The sequence below is a fragment of the Triturus cristatus genome, chromosome 7 (assembly GCF_964204655.1).
Source record: "Triturus cristatus chromosome 7, aTriCri1.1, whole genome shotgun sequence".
NCBI lineage: Eukaryota > Metazoa > Chordata > Amphibia > Caudata > Salamandridae > Triturus > Triturus cristatus.
Genome location: NC_140590.1, coordinates 957,125,246 through 957,144,317, shown reverse-complemented (window position 1 = coordinate 957,144,317; position 19,072 = coordinate 957,125,246). Strand labels below are relative to the sequence as shown.

The window sequence follows — 19,072 nt, the reverse complement described above, 5'->3', positions numbered from 1 at the left end:
CGGATTCCCTGTGCAGAAGTAAAAACTTGATAACGAGAGGCCAGACAAATATATGGTCCAACAGGGTACAGACTGGTGAGACTTTTTGAACTTTGCCAGTGCAGGCAAAGGCAGGACCTGTCCACTTGAAGACCTGGTATGAGGTAGAGACTATTGCAGATCTTGTTGACTGATTCAAGTGTCGCCTTTGGAAATTATGCATTTGTGCAGAAAGAGTTGGTCTGCATTTCATCACTCGGTCCTTATAGTTTCGATCCGGTATTCCCCATTTTCTGGAATGCAGCCTCCTATTTTGCTGCTAGATTCTCAAGGAGTTCCATAAAGTCCATTCATTAAATCCTTCAAAGCATTTAACAAATAACGTGTGCCTTTTTGAAGGCCTGTGAATTGCAAGCTTGACTTCCTTTCTAGTCACAGCAGGTTGCAAAAGATCTTTGCGACAGTAAAAACGTCACGTATTTTTAATAAGACTGTATACTCACTTATGACCGCTTGATGGCGCTGCAGCCCAAATAAAGAATGAGTGTAAAGTCGCATCAAGATATCAGTGGTTTGAAAAATGAAATATACGTTATTATATATATTGTGGTGGATCTCTCAGGCACGTTTTGTTTATAATCTTAGCTTGGTTGCAGTTTGCTCTCACTGTGGGGTGGACTTTGGTATCACTCGATGTTGCTTCCGAAAATAAATCCCACCAACATAATTTCTGGACTTGAGGTCACGTTCCGTTCCAATGCCACGATAAAATAGAACAGAGAGCGACCAATGTCCCAACTGGAGAGCTTGGCCTGTAGACGACTACAGACACCTTTGTCAAAGACAGTGAGTGCTGCTGTCGGTGAAACAGACATGCAGAGCTTTCTTCACTGTAATGGTGTTGTTAATTAACAGGGTGAGAGCCACAATATTGTCTGAACATCCTTTCCTAAAACCAGTGTGATTAAACAGTAAAAAGACCAGCGTCCGACAACACGCTGGTGAAAAGTCTGTTCAGTAGAAAATTAGCAAACACTTTGCCGTCAACATGAAGAAGCGGGACAAGACAATTTCTCGGGCTTTTGGGCCATGTATGAGATTAACAATTGACACTTTCCATGCCAGTGGAATAGGGCCCAGCAAGGCACAGTACATTACAAAAAAGGTTGTGATGTAATATGCTCCACGTCATCACATCAGTTTTAAAAATTGCTACAGGAATCGCCACGTGATCGCGAGGACCTGCTGCTTTTTATTCATTTGTATACTTCTACTTGAGAGATGGAAAGAGTGGTTACGAGTGAAACCCGTGGGTGGCCTCCAAAGTATCAGATGTACCTGTGAACAGCTCACCGATGTAAGTTTCCCAGTGAGGGTTAGAAATAAAGAAACCATTGTTTGTCTTATGATCTTCAGTACTGAGGCCCACCAAAGACCAAAATTTACTAGAAAAATTTGACTTGATTACCTCCAGTAGGCCGGACCAAGCCTCGTTGACCGGGTTTGCTTTAATACTTCTTCTTTTAGTCTTGTACAGATGTTTGGATTGCTTGATCAGCTCATTGCAGCGCTCTGCGGGGGCTGTTTGCGGCAAGCGTCTCATGGCTTGCTGATGATGCAGTCTGTCATAATTTGCCTGGAACATGCATCACTGGGCAGATAGTCGGATCCATAACTATTACTGCCCAAGAAGCATGAAGACAAAGTTGGGAGTAGCATGAGTGCGCTGTTCCCAATCACGTATCCAGGATCATGTGGAGCATGCGGCGTCCGTGTTAGACTCCATATGGCGAGTTATGAATATCTAACTAGTTAGAAAAGCGAGTTTAAGACAGAGATCATTGAACCATTGAATACCCAGTTTCTGGATTACAAGGTCCTTGTTGGTGGCCAAAGCTGGATATGTTAAGCATTGATCAAAGGTGATGCTTAATGTAATGTGTTGAGGGTTATGATCACTGTCCCTTCAGGATATTAGTTCAAACTGAAGACAATAGAGGAAATAAGCAGAGTAAAAAGAGGTATAATCAATAGTTGGTGAATGGTTGGGTCCCTGTGATCAAAGTAGGTTCCGCAGGCCGGTCATTAGAAAATCCGCTGTTTAGTGACCGGAATCTGTGCAATAAAACAAAAGGTCTGCATTAGATGCTGTTTTGAGTTTGGTCTTACTGGTCATCAGAGCAACGAAGTTGAACACAGAACCAGGTGAATTGTCAGCCGCGTCCATCGGCATGGTCCGAAACAAATGATCATTAAAATTCCCTGTAAGAACAATAATGGCGATTGCGTGTGCATCTGAGATGTTTCCAAGTTCATCCAAGAAGGCACCGAATTTAGCTCCTGATTTATTTGGAGATGGTGGAAGGTAGATCACGTTAATAGATCATGTTAATAAAATGAGTGGATTGCTTGCCTTTAGTTTTTAACTGTATCACTAACATTTCCTTTGATGCATTTTAAAGGGGAATTGCTTTCGTTGAGAAACTGTTGTTAATAAGAGTTAAAAGCCCACCACCGTGTTTACCCATTTTTGGTTTAATAGCTAGCTTCTTAAATGTTGAAATGTTAGAGAAGGCAAACAGTGCAATTGTCACGACTACTGAAAGCAGATCAAATGAAAGAAATTGAGAGCCGCGTTACTATGAGTGAGTTGCCTGTCTATCCCTCGATATTTCACGAACAGATTTGTACAAGAATGGTCCGAGTGACGAAAGTACTGTTAGGTTAAATGAGACCTCATCACAGGGGGACGATTACAACTTGCTGGAGGTAAAGAGGTGGTTCATCTGTTAAGATCAGAGTTGTTGTCAAGAATTATTCGCACGTTTTCTGACCATTAAAGCTGGGATAGACTGGGCCTTTGAAATTACTATTGTTGTACAAGAACCGTTTAGACAGACAGAAAGTTAAAAAAGTAACTGCAGGCTTTAAAACTTCAGGTTATTTAACTTTTGGTGGTTGAGAAAGCAGGATAACCCATGGCTTACTATGTATTCTGAGCACCTAATGACGGCACTGACTGGCACCGAGAGAAATTCACAGTGCCTTCAGCCTCAACTCCATAGCTCTCAATGTGGCCCATTATACACACCTGCAGAGACTAAGTTCAAAGTATGCACTATACAAGATTAATATCCTGCTCAAAGCAAAAATACCATCAGAGAACAGGCTTGAAAAAGCAAACACTCTTAGGGAATGCTAGAGTAAGGAGAGCATGTTAAACCTAAACAGGAACAACATGGATCACCTTAACGTTTTTCACATTAATTGTTCTAAAAACGATCAGTATTTTTGCCGTAGAGTTAAGGACATGATAGGAACCGGTTTAGAAGTCCGTTTTTCATTACTGCAGGGTCTGAGACCCAGAGGGGCCTGGCCCACTTAAAGCCCTGGTTAGAGCATACAGTTGTGTCATGTTTCTTTCCATTTACCTGATTGAGCCCAGTACCCAGGTCAAGTGGCATTCAGTGCTGGAGGATAGAAAGCCGCCTCATGACTAGCGTGAGAGCGGCCAGACACAGTGGCAGCCTCTCTCAGCCCCTCCCACCAGACCACTACAGGGTATGGATCCATCGAGTGCGATGGACATGAACATGAACTGAATATGGGCTCCTATAGAGCGCCCTAAGTAGAGGGGCTCTTGGCATTATCAGCAACCTCACTTGCAAATAAAGATTAACAGGCCAACGGATAACTAGAAGAAATTATTTTTCAGTTGCTTTCTGAAAGATAAGGTAATTGACAGATTACCACGGTAAGAAACTGTCGCACCTTGGTAACTGAAATATCTGTTGCCAAATATGGATCACCTAAGAGAGAATTACACACAAAAAAAAACTGTTGCCTTGGAATACTCTTTTTAGGACCTGATGCATCATCATAGACACGACAGAAATCAGTCTCTTATACACCAATTGGTACTTATATTGCTTCCCTGGGGTTTACTTTGACGGGGTATTCATAAAAGGGAATCATTTATGGTTCAGTTACTTACTGGTAATTGCATTACTCCAGTGTCTACTCTTGCTTGGGTTAATTACATAAGGAGAGACCACTGCGCCTCACAGACACACCCAACAAAGTTTCTTAATTATAAAAACTCCTCCCATGCCCACCACAGCCAGTTTTAGTTGTCCCAAGCCTTTCAGTGCACAGTTGGCCTGGTCAGAAAAGGACGGCAGGAAGGGGCTAATAAACCAAAGCAAGAGCTAGACTCAGAGTATTGCAATTACCGGTGAGTAATAGACACATTACCCCCTCGTAGCTTTGTATAATTACATAATGAGATATAGCAACCACTACAACAACAAAAAAAGACCAGCATAACTGAAGTTCTTTGCTTCACTCAGTTTCTCTCATTTGCAGATAGTTCCTCTATTACTTCATAGCCGAGAGGACCCTTGGTCCCAAAACATCCTATAGGTCCAACACTGTAATACGTGATGAAAGTAGAGGTGTTGCCCAAGTTGCCACTGTACACATTTCTGTAAAAGATGCTTCTTCTGGCTCTGTCCAATAGTAGGCATGACCCTGGTAGATCTACCTATCACTCCTGCTCTGAAAGGTATACGGACTTCTCTGTATGCTAGGGTTATTAAGGAGCAGACCCATCTGCTCAGAGTATGCACCACGGTTTGAAACCCTTACTAGCTCGCCAACATTTACAAATAGAGAAGAAACTATAAACTCTGAAACTCTGTCAAAGTAAATAAGTACAGCACGCCTCTCATCTAAAGTGTGCAGGTCTATTTCCTCAGGAGTCTGAGGGTTTGGACAAAATAACAGGAGAATCACCTCCTAGTTGATGTACAAGGAGGAATTTCCCTTGGGGACAAAAGACATGTCTGGGCAAATCCCGGACCTCAAATACCCAAAAGAAGGGGTGCGTAAATGAAAGAGCCCAGTTCACCTAACCTTCTTCCCGTAATGATAATCACCAGAAAAAAAGTTTTCAGTCTCTGAACTCTCAGGTCCACTGAATCCAGAGGCTCAAAAGGTGAGCACTTTAATGAGTTAAAGAGCAAGATAAGATTGCAAGAGGGAAAGAACAATCGAGAGGGAGTCCTGTTGTTATTAAAACACTCTTATAACAACCTTATAAGTCGCTGATCATCCGGATGATTCCCTCAGTGAACTCTAAAGGCTCAAACGGCCATCCACTTATTTTTAAGCGGATGACACCTAAATGCCCAAGACAACCTGCCCTGTAGAAACTCCATAATCTGCACAAGTTCCACTGTGTGAGGTAATAAGGTAACAGTGGTCTCGAGACACAGCATCTTGTAAACGAAGACCAATGTCTAGTATATGATGAAAGAGTTAAAGTTCTTCTAGACGCCTGCATGGAAGAGACTACTTTTTCTGACAAAACCCTTCTTAATCAACTTTGCCCTCTCACCTCAAAAACATTAGTCTGAGCATTCTCAATGTCTTGGTTGGGGGGGGGGGAGAAAAGGAAAGAGGAGAGTGAACTATCGGAAGGACCCACTACCTGCTGATCTTCATTGCCACAATCAAATGAAACATAGCAGAGTGGAGCCATGCAGGAACTATCAGGATTACGGTCGATTTCTCCGGTCTCAATCTGACCAGACCTCTCAGAATTAATGGAAAAGGGGCAAAAAGATAGAGGAAACCATTCAGCCAAGTACTGGAAAGTACATACACCGCTAAGTAATTGCTCTTCTTTGTTCCTGAGCAGAAGATCGAAAGAAGAGCATTCTGCATTGAGGAAAACGTCAAAAATTAGACAACCCCATCTCTGACAGTGTAGGGCAAATGTTTGCTGACTATGCTTGTTGACGGAATGTCCCTGCTTAGCCTGTCTGCTCTCACATTCACTGTCCCCTGAATGTAGAGTTCTGATAAAGATTGGAGTCTGCTCTGGGCCCACAGAAATATCTGATGTGAAATCCTTGACAGGGCTGGAGATATCTTGCCCCAGTTTGTTGAAGTAGGCTTTTGCCGTATTGTTGCCCGTTCTAAAAATTACAGCTCTGCCCATTAGAAGATGTGGAAAAAGGCAGGAGTGCAAGACATACGGCCTCCTACTCACTCCAACCGGAGGATCTCAACTGCTGTGCTCCCCATCTAGTTGCACTGGCATTGGTTATTAATATTACTAATTGCTGCAGAGATAACCAGACCCACTTCAGAAGGTTTGTGGACTGCATACACCAGGAAACTTCATTTCTCATGTCCTGTGTTAGTGGAATGGTAAGAGACACGGTCCTGGGATGACCGACACCAACAGTCCAAGATATGTCTTACAAGTTTGTTCAGGTGATATCTGGACAATGGTACAAACAAGATGGTTGCTGCTAGGTCCCTCTTTACCTGTACCCAGGCAGACACGTTTGGATTGTCAAAAATGTCCTGAGTTCTGTCACATGATTGTGGATCTACAGGACTCTTTTCTTGGGCAAGGTGACTAGACCCCTGCTAGTTCTGAACCTGGCCCGATGATCCTGGGATGGAGTCAGAGGAGATTTCTTCAGATTCACAATTTTTTTATTTTTCCTCAAAAGAGGTTATGCAACCTGAATCTCCATGGTCTCTCTTGATGGCAAAGATACTAGTCAATCGTCTAGGTATGGAAGAATTAAGATTCCTTCCTGATGAAGAATGGCCATCAAGGATGCCAAAACCTTAGTAAATACCCAGAACATCGACTTTAGGCCAAAGGCTGGAATTCTGAATTGGAAATTTCAAGAACCAACTGCAAAATGGAGAACTCTGATGCATTCTGTGAATGGGGATGTGGAGATGGGAATCCTTAAGGTCTATTGTGGAAAGAAAGTCATGTTTCAAGATCAACTTAATGACTTGCTGTAATTACACTCTCCCGAAGTGAATGATCTTCACCAAGAATTTACCAACTACAGATCGAGAACTGGCCTGTACTCCCCAGATTTCTTCATTATGAGAAATAGTACAGAGTAAACACATTTTCCTCTTTCTGCAGGAGGCACAGGACTAATCGCCCTCTTTTCCAGCATGGCCTGGATCCCTGAACACAAAGAAGCTCTTTTTACTGGATCTCTGGGGATGGACCGAGGGATGAGTCCAGAGCCTGAAGAAAAACTGTTAAATTCAATAGCATAGCCTCTCCTGACTAATCTCAACACCCTTTGATCCTTGATGGACAGTTTCCATATTTTGTAATAGTCCAGCAATCTTCCTCCCACAGGCACTGGATGCTAGTTAGGATTGATGCTTACTACATTCAGCATGGCTTGCAGACTTTGAGGATTTAGAAAACTTCTTCAGCTGAATTTTTGTTCTTAAAGGACAAGTAGTTCGAGACCTTCTTGAGTTCCCCTTCGAGTACTTGTTCCAGGATTTATACAATCTCGATGAAGAAGTCTTATAAGGTTCTTTATATGCTTCCTATCCTTAAAGGATTTAGTTACGATTGCATCCAATTAGTTGGCAAAGAGTTTATTTTCTTTGATGGGGATCATTCTTGAAAAAGGAAGCTTTTGCTGAAGAAGAAACAAAAACAACAACAACAACAACAACAACAAAAATCAGTATATCAATCACCCATCCAAATGTTTCTACAAGCCACAACAGATGCTACTGGGGCTACTGTGGATTACCTTATGATATCCAAGGATGCATCAGCCAAAAACGTTGCTTTCTGCTCAGTTTGTAAGAGAAAGTCCAAACAGTCTGTGCTCTCTTGTATGGCAGTGGAGAAGGATTCAAAATCTTTAACCAAAGATTGAACGTTGCATGCTGCACACTTTGCAGCTTTCAAAGAGATATTATTTGTTAAGAAGGCCTTCTTAACTGCACGTCTGCACCTTGTATCTACTGCGCTGGATGGAGAACAATCATCTGGACTAAGTTCTGACAATGAAATGTGCCAAAATATAGGCCATTCTTATGGTAGGAGGAAAGACCTCTTCTCCCTCATTCAGATCATACCTCTTCTGAAGGAATCTTGCTATCACCAACTGATCCACTTCTTCTAGCACCTGAATATCTGCTTCTTAACCTTATTGAGTGGTAAAGCCAAAACTGGTGGTTTAGTATGTTGTGGAAAAAGTCCTTCTTCCTCCTCCTGGCTTGGGGTCAACTCGAACACTAAGTTGCTTCTAACATGCTCAAGAAGCTGCATCAGGTCTTCTTTAGAGATATTTTTACCAGAAGTAATAGTGCTGGGTTCCTCTGAGGTCCCCCTGATAATATTTACAATGTGCAGCTCCCAGGCCCACTATCTCCGCGAAGCAGACAACGGAACTATCTGAAAAAATGTATTCCGACGCTGGAGTTGCCACTCAGTAATGATTCATTAATGTCTAACATAGACAAAAGTAAAACAGGATGTGATGGGAGGGTTCTTATAATTCAGAAATTTCATTAGATGTGTCCATGAGATGCAGCAGCCTCTCATTACTTAATTAATCCAAGTGAGTGCGACAAGGAGGTAATGGCTTTCTGTGCTGTTGAAGGATGGAAAGGTTAAGTTACCCGTTAGCTCAAAATGGAAATCTGTAATGCTGGACTCTGCCCCATTTGGCACAAAACTATTTGGACTGTTGTCCGGTTACCAGTTCAACTGGCATAGTTGCTGCGCTGTCCCACTCCAGAAAAAAACAGTTGCATTTGCATCTCGCTTGCGAACGCAAACTGAACAGCACTTTTGTGTCATCAATATGATAGTGCTAGCAGCAGCCTGGGGTCTAGAATATTTTAGAACTTCTGTGGGGTGTTCAGATTTCCATTTGCACACATCGTAAGCAGTGAATGAAAATCTAGTCACCGAGTGATGCCAGAAAAAGGTAAGCCCAATTGGGTAGACGAGCAGCTCACCTCCAGTAGTATAGATATGCCATAGAATACATTCCTGGATAGAGGAATGTCCAAGTAGACTGCTTGTGTCATATGCCATTGAACTGGGAAATTGTGGATAAAGAGGTCGCTCTATCCAGCAAAAAGGAAGGGATAGTGCCAAGTGTGAATGATGTAGTACAATGAAGTCTAGGGACAGTATCGAGCGAGGAGTGGTCCTATGAGATGGATGCGGATGATGTCCTGAGTAGAGTAGTTCAAATGATTACAAAGAGTTGGCGAAGAGAAAGCGCTTTACCATGCGCCTTAAGAACATATCTCACATTTGTGGATGAATCGCCGTTACTAAGAGAGGAAGCGATACTGAAGGAGACAAATGTATACTACCTGTTAGGGTGCATAGAAAAGTTGTTAATATAGCGCATGAATGTTATTTGGGACAAACCGTTACAAAGAAATGATTGAGAGCAGAGTTTTGATCACCAGGTATGGACAACAATGTGGTATCTTAGATAAAGAGATGCACTAACCACAAAGATGGTGAAATGAGATTGAAATTTGGGTGCAGAACAAAGTTAGGGACAATTTGTAACCTTGGACAATTGTTGCTTTATAGGTCCATTGTCTGGGCTCGGGAAGGAAAGGAAATTTGCTTTGGTAAAGATGGAAGTACTTTTAAAATAGTTTGTGGTATAATTCTTGTCAAATATTACCATCAAATCAACTATTGGCACTCTGAAGGAGGTCTTTAGAAAGTAAGGATTTTCCGAAGTACTTTTCAGCGACAATGGTAAACGACTGACCTCACAATATATGAAAGAGTTTTGGTCTATTTGTGAGGTTAAGCACTCATACACAGCATTATACAATCTTCAAGCAAATGGTAAGGTTTAGGGAGCCAACCGTATGATCAAAATTTACCTAGCGCTTCCCAACAGGTTAAGTCGTTTCTGATTTAGTATGGGCCTATTGCATGATGGAGGATGCCAATTCCTCACCTCCCCTTCTGCAATGATGAAAGGATGGAAACCAAGCAGAAGGCTTATCCTAGGTTGGATGAAGGAGTTGTTGAATATGGATAATATGTCACACGAATCCATTACAAAACATGGGATAGGGATAGTACCTGGTGATTAGGTTAATGTGAGGTCTGGATGCGCAAAGGAAGGTCTGAGTAAGTTCTGTGGACGTTTAGAAGTTAGAAGTGCTTTGCTGGTATGTGGTATTAATGAATGCTGAAAAAAGGGACACAGGAGAGTAGCTTTATATGTGAAAAAGGGATGTATGGTGAAGTCTGCAGATAGAGATGAGGTGGGCTTATGATGATGAAAGAAGAGGACTGTCATTTAAGCAACAATAGATTGGGTGATCGTAGTCAGAATGACCAAGGTTACAATGAGCCAATAAGTGATATGCTTGTCCACCAAACAAGGACACAAAGGATATGAAGAATTTTCAGGAGTACCTAAGGTAAAATAAAAAAATATATATATAAACATTTTTTCCACTGCATATTTCTTACTATTTATGATTTTTGTATTATTAAGGAAGGGAAATATGTTGTGATTTTGTTTCAGCTTGTGTGGGCAGAAACCACAGAATTCTTAAATATTAAATGTTCTGATTCAATCTATGTTTTGACTTGAGCAGTGGGATTCCATTGGGAGTCAGTTACCTACTGACCGGCAAAGGGAAGAGCACACTCGAGTCCACTTCTGAAAGAACTCCTCAAAACAAAAACAAGTTGAAGCTTGGTCATTACAACATTGCAGTAATCTAGATCAGTTTAAACAGAAGTAATTCCAAAGCTCATTGTTATATAAATATAAAAAGCCATTCATGCAGCTAAAACTCTGTTTTATGAGAGTATGATTAATTGTGTTGGCGACGTCTGTCACGAATTATCCAAAAATATTGTGAGCCAACTGTAAGGTTTGCTGGTGCTAACTCAGATGTAGCCTTTCATTTTCAACTCTTCAGGTATTTTTTTTTTTTTAATAAAAAAAAAAGTGTAGACTTAAAGATTAAAATAGAAGAATAAGCAAATGCTGCCAATTACAAAGTAGGTGCCTGACCTCAATTTTTAACAATGGAGTAACACATCTTTTGATCTTTTTCAGCCATTGTTCTGAGCACAGCTACCAGCATGTGTCCTTCTGAATGAAATATGGATATTATGCCTACAACATATGTTTGTTGAGGACATCTCTTTTAGTGAATGCATCTGTTCAAAGAGATATTTAGCCTCAAAAACTAAAAAAAGCAACTGTAATTCCCCTCAAATAAAGGAAGGCTGAGACCCTACACTTCCAAATAATTATAGGCCAATTTGAACCCTAACCTTTGTCTTTAATATATTAGAATCAATTGTCATGGTTGAGAAACAGAGTCCTTGTGCTCTGATTACCAGTCAGTGGAAGGGGGGGTGCAAGGGAGTAAAGACAGCTGTTTTGGATATCCATGAGCAGTTGTTTGAGCTCCCAGAGAAGGCAGAAGCAGCGATCATCATCCTTCCCCTTCCCCCTGGAGGCACTTCACAGCATGGATCATGGGCTTCTCCTTATACACCTTGAACATTTCTTGCGAGTGAGAGGTAGGAACTTAAGTTGAGTATGGTCTTATTTATCAAATCACAAATGAGAAGTTCATTAAATAAAATATTTTGAAACATCCCCTGAAATATGGTGTTCCTCAGGGTTCAGCATTACCCTCACCTCTACTTAATACATACATGCTTCCTTTTGAAGGTGTCATGTTGGCACATGGTCTATGTTGTCACATGCACCATGTGGATACCCAGATTTTGGTGGCTCTCAGGGATAGGTCTGTCAACAGGAAACACGTTTTAGCTTGCTTGATAGCCATTAAATACTGCATGGCAAAGCCATCTTTGCTTTGGTGAGGGTAAGGCGGGGGTTCTAGAACTGATATTTATGTCATTCATTTAATTGGCTATTTTATGGCTTTATATAGAGGCCGAAGGGCTTTCATTTCATGGACCAAAGAAGCAAGTCTCACCTCTGCAACCTGTCTACATGGTTCATAACTTGGGGATGAAGCCTAGCTCCGTATCAAAAATAACCCCAAAGTCCTATCTGATGCCAAAACATAATCTATCTAATATCTGCCCACTGTATGGCATTGAACATAGGAAAGCTCTAGTTCAAGCACTTGTGTTTTTACTTGATTTTCTGCAGTATGGCAAAATACCTCAATGCTCCATGGCAACGTTCAGTGGTTCAAAAACGTTCTTTAAGGAAAGTGTAAGGATTACCAAAGTATGACCCACCTCAAGCTTAAGAAGGAATGTTGGATGGGTATGTATGGTAAATCGGATATGATGAGAATTTCTGTACTGTCTGAAACGCTTTGCCAAATCATCCAAGTACTCACCTTTACAAAACATCAGTGTTACAGTTGATTCCACCCTATTGGTGTGAAATAGTGACGCTCGTAGCTTAGACTATAGCCACTGGGTGTAATTGGTTCACTGTTTTAAAATCAGCTTCTGGTTTGCTTCGTACCATAACTAATTTTTTCAGTTTTGAAGTCAATTTAAAGATTAGTCAGACACATTTTGGCTATTTATACTTGTTTTATCGGAAATGATTTTTTAATGAGGAGTTGAAGTTTTGATGCTTAGACGTTTCAGTGTTATATGCAGTTCTTTTATATGTAATTTCAGTGGCATCCAGAAGGTTGGTCTTTCCCTAGTATGAGTGTGTGCAAGGAGAAATAAATATTGTATTAAAACATTGAGTCATGTTACAAAGATAGTTACATTTACAAAATTATGTCTTTACACAGACTCACTCGAAACTATCAGGGTTACTGTACATACATATATAATACTACATAATTTTTTTTATGTACACATTCCATGCCACAGAAATTTTTTCACTTACACTACATAGGATATCTGAATTTATTTTTTGTAGCATATTTAATTTGTGTTACATTACTACCACTTGGGTCATCATACACAAAATTGCTGTGAAATGCTTGTGATATTCTGGAAGCACATTCCACAGGATTTACCTGAAACACACTAACAGACGGACACCCAGACGTTCCAAACAGCTGGCTACATGACAAACATTTGCAGCAGGGCACTCAGTGGAGGCTCACCGCTAAGGCAAAGGAGCGTTGCCACCCGCGCAAAAAGGAAAAATAAAATGGCAACAACATGTCATTATCATTTTATTTTTCCTATTGCATGCAGTCAGTGGCCTTGTTCAACGTGGGGTGGGGCGGGGCTGGCCAGAGCAGGGGAGGAGTTTGCATTCCCTAAGTGCGCAAGAACTGGCTCCCTGTTCCCGTCTGAGCGCTGAACCACGGCGCTCAGACCAATCACAACGCTGTATTGCAGCATTGTGACTGGCTCAGGGGAGCCTGTGTGCAGGGTGATTCCTGCTGCCGGCGGGACTGGAGAAAGGAAGAAGGAAGAGAACGCATGGGAGGCGGCGGCCGGCCGTTCCAAGATAAGTGGTTTCTTTTCTTAATTAAACCCCCTGCCCCTCCATCCCGTCCAGTAGCAGCCACTAGTGAGGGCCCTGAAAGAAGAACACAGAGAATAATTTTAACGTGATTCAATATGGCGTCAATATGATAAGTAAGTGAGGACTGGTGTATTATGCAAGAAATGTGTAACATACCTTAACATACTGTTTCTATAGTACAGAGCTGCAGATGCTCGAGGTTAGTACCATAGATATTGGCTGCAGGAGAGACCAAACGGAGCAGGAGAAGCATAAAAGTTACCATGCAAAGTCAGACTAGCAGGGATATGGAGAGGTAGGAAACGAGAATGGCGAGAAGGAAAACCGAGAGAGGTTGAAAGTAGGAGCATTGAGACAAAAGGTTCAACAAGAAAGATCGGAGATTGGATGCCATGAAGCGTAGTGTCACAGACACCAGAAGTGAGGAGGGCAGGATGGAACTCATTGATCTCTTCATAAAAGTCTGAAATTTAGTGCCATAAGGTTGTTTCATTGATGGAGTGGATCTGCAACTTTTCTGAAAACCTAAAATAATTCAAGGTGTAGTCAAGGACATTTCTTTAAGTGAATGTGCAAGTATTTCCATACACAATATTATAACAGATGTACAATATTATAACAGACATACAAGTCTGCATCCACGAATTGTATTCAAATATGCATTTGACTAGGTGATTTTTTTCTTTTTATATTTCCGGGTGAAATAATTTTACGTTGCTATCAAAATACATCCAGCCACACCCCTAATGCTTTTGAGGGTGTCTGGTATTCCATTACCTTTCTGGAAACAGACTTAGCCTCCCTTTGGCACAAATACCTTCGTGATTTTCAGAGTGGAAACTACTCGCAAATCATTGGTCAGTCCCCAAAAACATTCGAGGTTTTGGGTGTTTAGCAACTTTTACAAGTTCCACAACCTAAGCATGTTCACAAACATGCTGCAAACTCTGTATTGGAGAATTACCATTTCGGATTCTCAGACTCAAGAATGTTACTTTACCCAGGTAAATGTTTTTCTTTTGTGCACAAAACTAAACTAAGATATACAAAAACCCTTCTTTCACCGCAAGATCGCAGACATCCACGACAGCTTCAACAACCAGACCCCCCTGACAGCCGCCGACACCTCAGACTCACCGCCCCCCAGCCACACCGAACTCCTGCTCTCCTGGATCCACGTCAATGACGACACCATCAAAATCAAGAACACCATCCACTCCGGCTCACCTTCCTACCCCTGCCCCCACCACATCTTCAACAAAGTGAGCTCCATCATTGCACCCTATCTCCGGAAGATCTTCAACAACTCCTTCGAGACCGCCATCTTCCCAGAGAGCTGGAAGCACGCCGAGATCAACCCCTTACTTAAGAAACCCAAGGCGGACCCTAAGGACCTCAAGAACTTCCGGCCCACCTCCCTGCTCCCGTTCCAGGCGAAAGTCATCTAGAAGATTGTAAACAGGCAACTGCCCGCTTCCTCGAGGAGAACGCCGCTCTGGACTCGTCCCAATCCGGATTCCGCAGCAACCACAGTACCGAAACCGCCCTCATCGCCGCCACTGACCACATCAGGACCCTGTTGGACAACGGCGAAACCGCGGCCCTCATCCTCCTGGACCTTTCGGCCGCCTTCGACACCGTCTGCCACCACACTCTACGCACACGCCTCCACGACACGGGGATCCGTGACAAAGCCCTGGACTGGATCACCTCCTTCCTCACCGGCAGAACCCAGAGTGTCCACCTCCCTCCATTCAGTTCGGGAGCCACCAAGATCATCTGCGGCACACCCCAAGGATCATCCCTCAGCCCGACCCTTTTCAACGTCTACATGGCACCGCTCACCAACATTGTCCGATCGCACGACCTCAACATCGTCTCATACGCCGACACCCAGCTGATCCTCTCCCTCACCAAGGACACCACCACTGCCAAAAGCAACCTCCAAGAAGGAATGAAGGCCATCGCCGAATGGATGAAGAACAGCCGCCTTAAACTGAACTTGGACAAGACGGAGATCCTCATCCTCGGCTCCACCCCCTCCACCTGGGACGACTCCTGGTGGCCGGCCACACTGGGAACTGCACCGGCACCCACCAACCACGCACGCAACCTGGGGTTGATCCTAGACTCATCGCTATCAATGACCCAGCAAGTCAACGCCGTCTCTTCCTCCTGCTTCAACATCCTTCGCAAGATCTACAGATGGATCCCCACCGGAACCAGGAGAACGGTCACCCAGGTTCTCGTCAGCAGCAGACTGAACTATGGCAACGCCCTCTACGCAGGAACCACAGCCAAACTCCAGAAAAGACTACAATGCATACAGAACGCTTCATCCTTGACATCCCCCGCCACAGCCACAACACAGCCCACCTGAGAGACCTGCACTGGCTCCCCGTCGACAAGAGGATCACCTTCAAGCTCCTCACCCATGCTCACAAAGCACTCCACAACGCCGGACCAGCAGACCTCAACAAACGACTCACCTTCTACACCCCGAACCACCAGCTTCGCTCCACTGACCTCGCCCCCGTTCCACGCATCCACAGATCGACCGCCGGCGGCAGATCATTCTCCCACCTCGCCGCCAAGACATGGAACACCCTCCCCATCCACCTGAGGCAGACCCAGGACCTGCTGACCTTCAGGAGACTCCCGAAGATGGAGCAGTAGCAGCGACCCCCCCTCCTTTCCTCCCCCCCACGGCCTTGAGACCCTCACGGGTGAGTAGTGCGCTTTACAAATAATTGATTGATCGGTTGGACAGAAAAGCCATTTCATAGCAAATAACACAATTACAAACTAGCCAGTGTAAAGCCATGAAATTTAATTAAATTGGTAATACAACCATACATGCAAACATGCCAAAAATAAAATGTAGAGGCCTGTCACATGCTCTAATCTTCCCCTCCAAGAATGAAGGACAAAGAGTTAAGCTTTGATGTTAGAGGTAATTCTTGGCGGAGGAGATTGGAGACTGCGTAAAAGATATCAACGTTTTATTTTTGGACTTTATACAAAACTTCGAATTGGGTTTCTGCATGCAGGTATCAGGAGGCGGGCGACTAGCCATGAAATCGGTAGTCTCTCGGCTGAATAGGGAGGGTTGGCATGTATGATACAACTAATAGCAAATGGAAGCTGTGATTGCACCTGATCATGTTGTGTATGAGTTTCGTTGGTCACTACAGAACATAGCAGAGGAAATGAATGACTACTTAATACCACCTCTGCAATGGAAAGGGATTGTTTTCTAGTATCTCCAATATTGACACACCATGTGCCATATTACCTAGGTGTCCAGGGCGTTTGTCTCTGTGCCTGCGCGATATAGTAGATGTCGTCGCAGGGGCAAACAGGCTCTCCCGGTTTCACATTGACAGTGCACCACATATAAAAGTAGCATATAGGGACTCCCGTACCCCAGGGCACCCCCATGGATGGGGGAAGGTGGTCCCAGCACCCACACCCTCCTGCAGAATGCCTCAACACCCTCTTGAAAGGTTCTCCAGATCCACTGGCAGTGAAAGACCAAACAAAATGTTTGACTTCTGCTCCACCTTTCACTGTTGAGCTCTCCCCAACACAGGGGAAAACTGTCAGACTTCATAAACCCACTAGATGTACGCAGCACTGGTCGAAATTTTCAACCAGTACTTCTGCAATCAGTGTGATAATTTGCAAACCAAACTATGTCCTAATCGGTCGGTTTGCAAATTCCTAATGGGTCATCATTAGACCTACCTCGCAAATATTAATGAGGTAAGTCGCAAATTGTGCCCCACTACAATTTGAACTTATCACAGGGATGGTGGCCTGCTGGTGTCTGCAAACCACCACATCTACGATTGCTTTTATATAAAGCAGTTTTTTTAATGCAACTTGTTTTAACCTAAAGAAAAAAGGAATGCGTTAAAAAAAAATTGACACTTGGCTGCTGAGTCCATATTAATGGACTGGCGGTGTTAAAGTTGAAGAAAATCGCCAGCGCTTCATTTTTGGGACCTGTCAAAGCCGATAAGAGAAGTATCCTTGTGGTGAGCTGGGTCGGTGAGTCACCAGTGTCCTTCCCCATCAGACGGCCTTTGGCAAGGCGTGTGTTTGGCTGCCTAAATTCAACAAATTCAAGTTAAGCAGTTGTTTGGCCTCCGATGTTTGGTAACTCTTACAGGACAGTTTTGTGCTTTGTGGAGGCGATGTCTGAATAGACTGCATCCGATACCTGCGGCTGGAGGCCTCATGCCAGGATCAGATGTGTACTCTGTGTTGGTGAAACACTGCCCTGTGTAAAATAAAAAGTTTCTCTTGGGAGTTGACTCTCAGGGAAGTCAATACTCGCTAATAAATACCAATCATACAATCACAAACATTCTAGTATGCCCAATCCATTGTAAATTCAGGACCCATCAACCAATTCAAAACCATAGACACACAAAACCTATAGGAAATCATCACAATTTATTTAATAAAATTACAATCAATGGGTAAAACCACAAATAAGGACAAATACCAAAACAATTAAAGAAATAAATACACAAATGTAAAACTACATCAAAACTTATATTGATGTGTGCAAGAGACAAAAGACAACTGAAATATTAAAAATCATCAAAAACTGAGTTAATTCGACTGAATTAATTTTTGAGGAGTCTATCACAACTATTATGATTAGTCTCAATTGTTCCTCGAATTTAACAGTACGATAAGCGTCGAAGCGTTTCGGTGGATTATTGTTAATTCCAGACCACCTTCAAGACATTTATTTATATTGTCTCTTCTAAAAAATGGTATACATTTCATATATGCTTTTTTATGGGCCCCTTAATAGGAGCAAGTTTTTCAATCCATTTATCATAGGTAAATCGAACAAATCTAAAATTTGACAATGAATATTAAGTCAAAAGAAGAAAACATGGATAATTTAAAAATTTAATTGTCAGCATATCTTGCATATCGTTATCCTCTAATATTAGGTAGTCTTTCATCAGGATAATCAATAGTCCATTTATATATAGACCTACTGCATGTGCTTTGGAGATGTCCTGCACTAACTAAATACTGGAAAGCAGTGGCAGACTATCTAGCACGGTGCACAGCCAGGGGCATCCCCCTAGAGTGGCCCATCATATAAAGTTATATTTTTTATAATTCCTAAAGTACCTCCCTCTCCTTGCCTATATGGAACGCATTTCTGGGTTCTTTCATGGAATGGCATCACTACTGGTTTACTCCCTCCTGAAATCTCCCAATGTTAGGGCCACCACCATTATCTTATAATAAAACACTTTATGATCTTCAGTACCGACAAATGCCATCAGCTAACAGTAAAAATATCCAATGCATACATCTGTGCAGCACAGTGAGCTTACCAACAGCTATCTAACTCTGCCCCCACAACCTCTACCTTTCTCACAGTGCTGAGAACATGTAAATATTTTGCGATTGTTTTACACCAAAACTATTTTTCACCTACAAGAAGGGCACCAGGCCAACAGGTGAGGACATATGTAAACAAGAAGAAACTGATGAGATCTGCATTTCGAAAAACATGAGCAACAGTCCCAAACGCTTTGTTGATTGTTGACAGATTGATGGCCCCGCCTAAATTCACTGTCTATTATGCCATTGCTGGTGTGGTTTCATCTACTTTCTCCTTCGAAGTACGTTAGCACAACTAAAAGGACGAGTGCGTATGCACTTAAGATTATCTTTGCACAACCCCCTCCAGCAATAGACCTCATTCGGGGGACCTAGACGGCAAGAGTAAGTCTGGTATTAGTAGGTGGAAGGAC

General features: G+C 42.7%; 1 protein-coding gene across 1 annotated transcript in view; it reads right to left on the bottom strand.

The window, feature by feature from the left end:
- The window catches only part of PCBD2 (pterin-4 alpha-carbinolamine dehydratase 2), a 490,447-nt gene that overhangs the window by 420,935 nt on the left and 50,440 nt on the right, over positions 1-19,072 (bottom strand). The gene's annotated exons all lie outside the window — the stretch shown is intronic.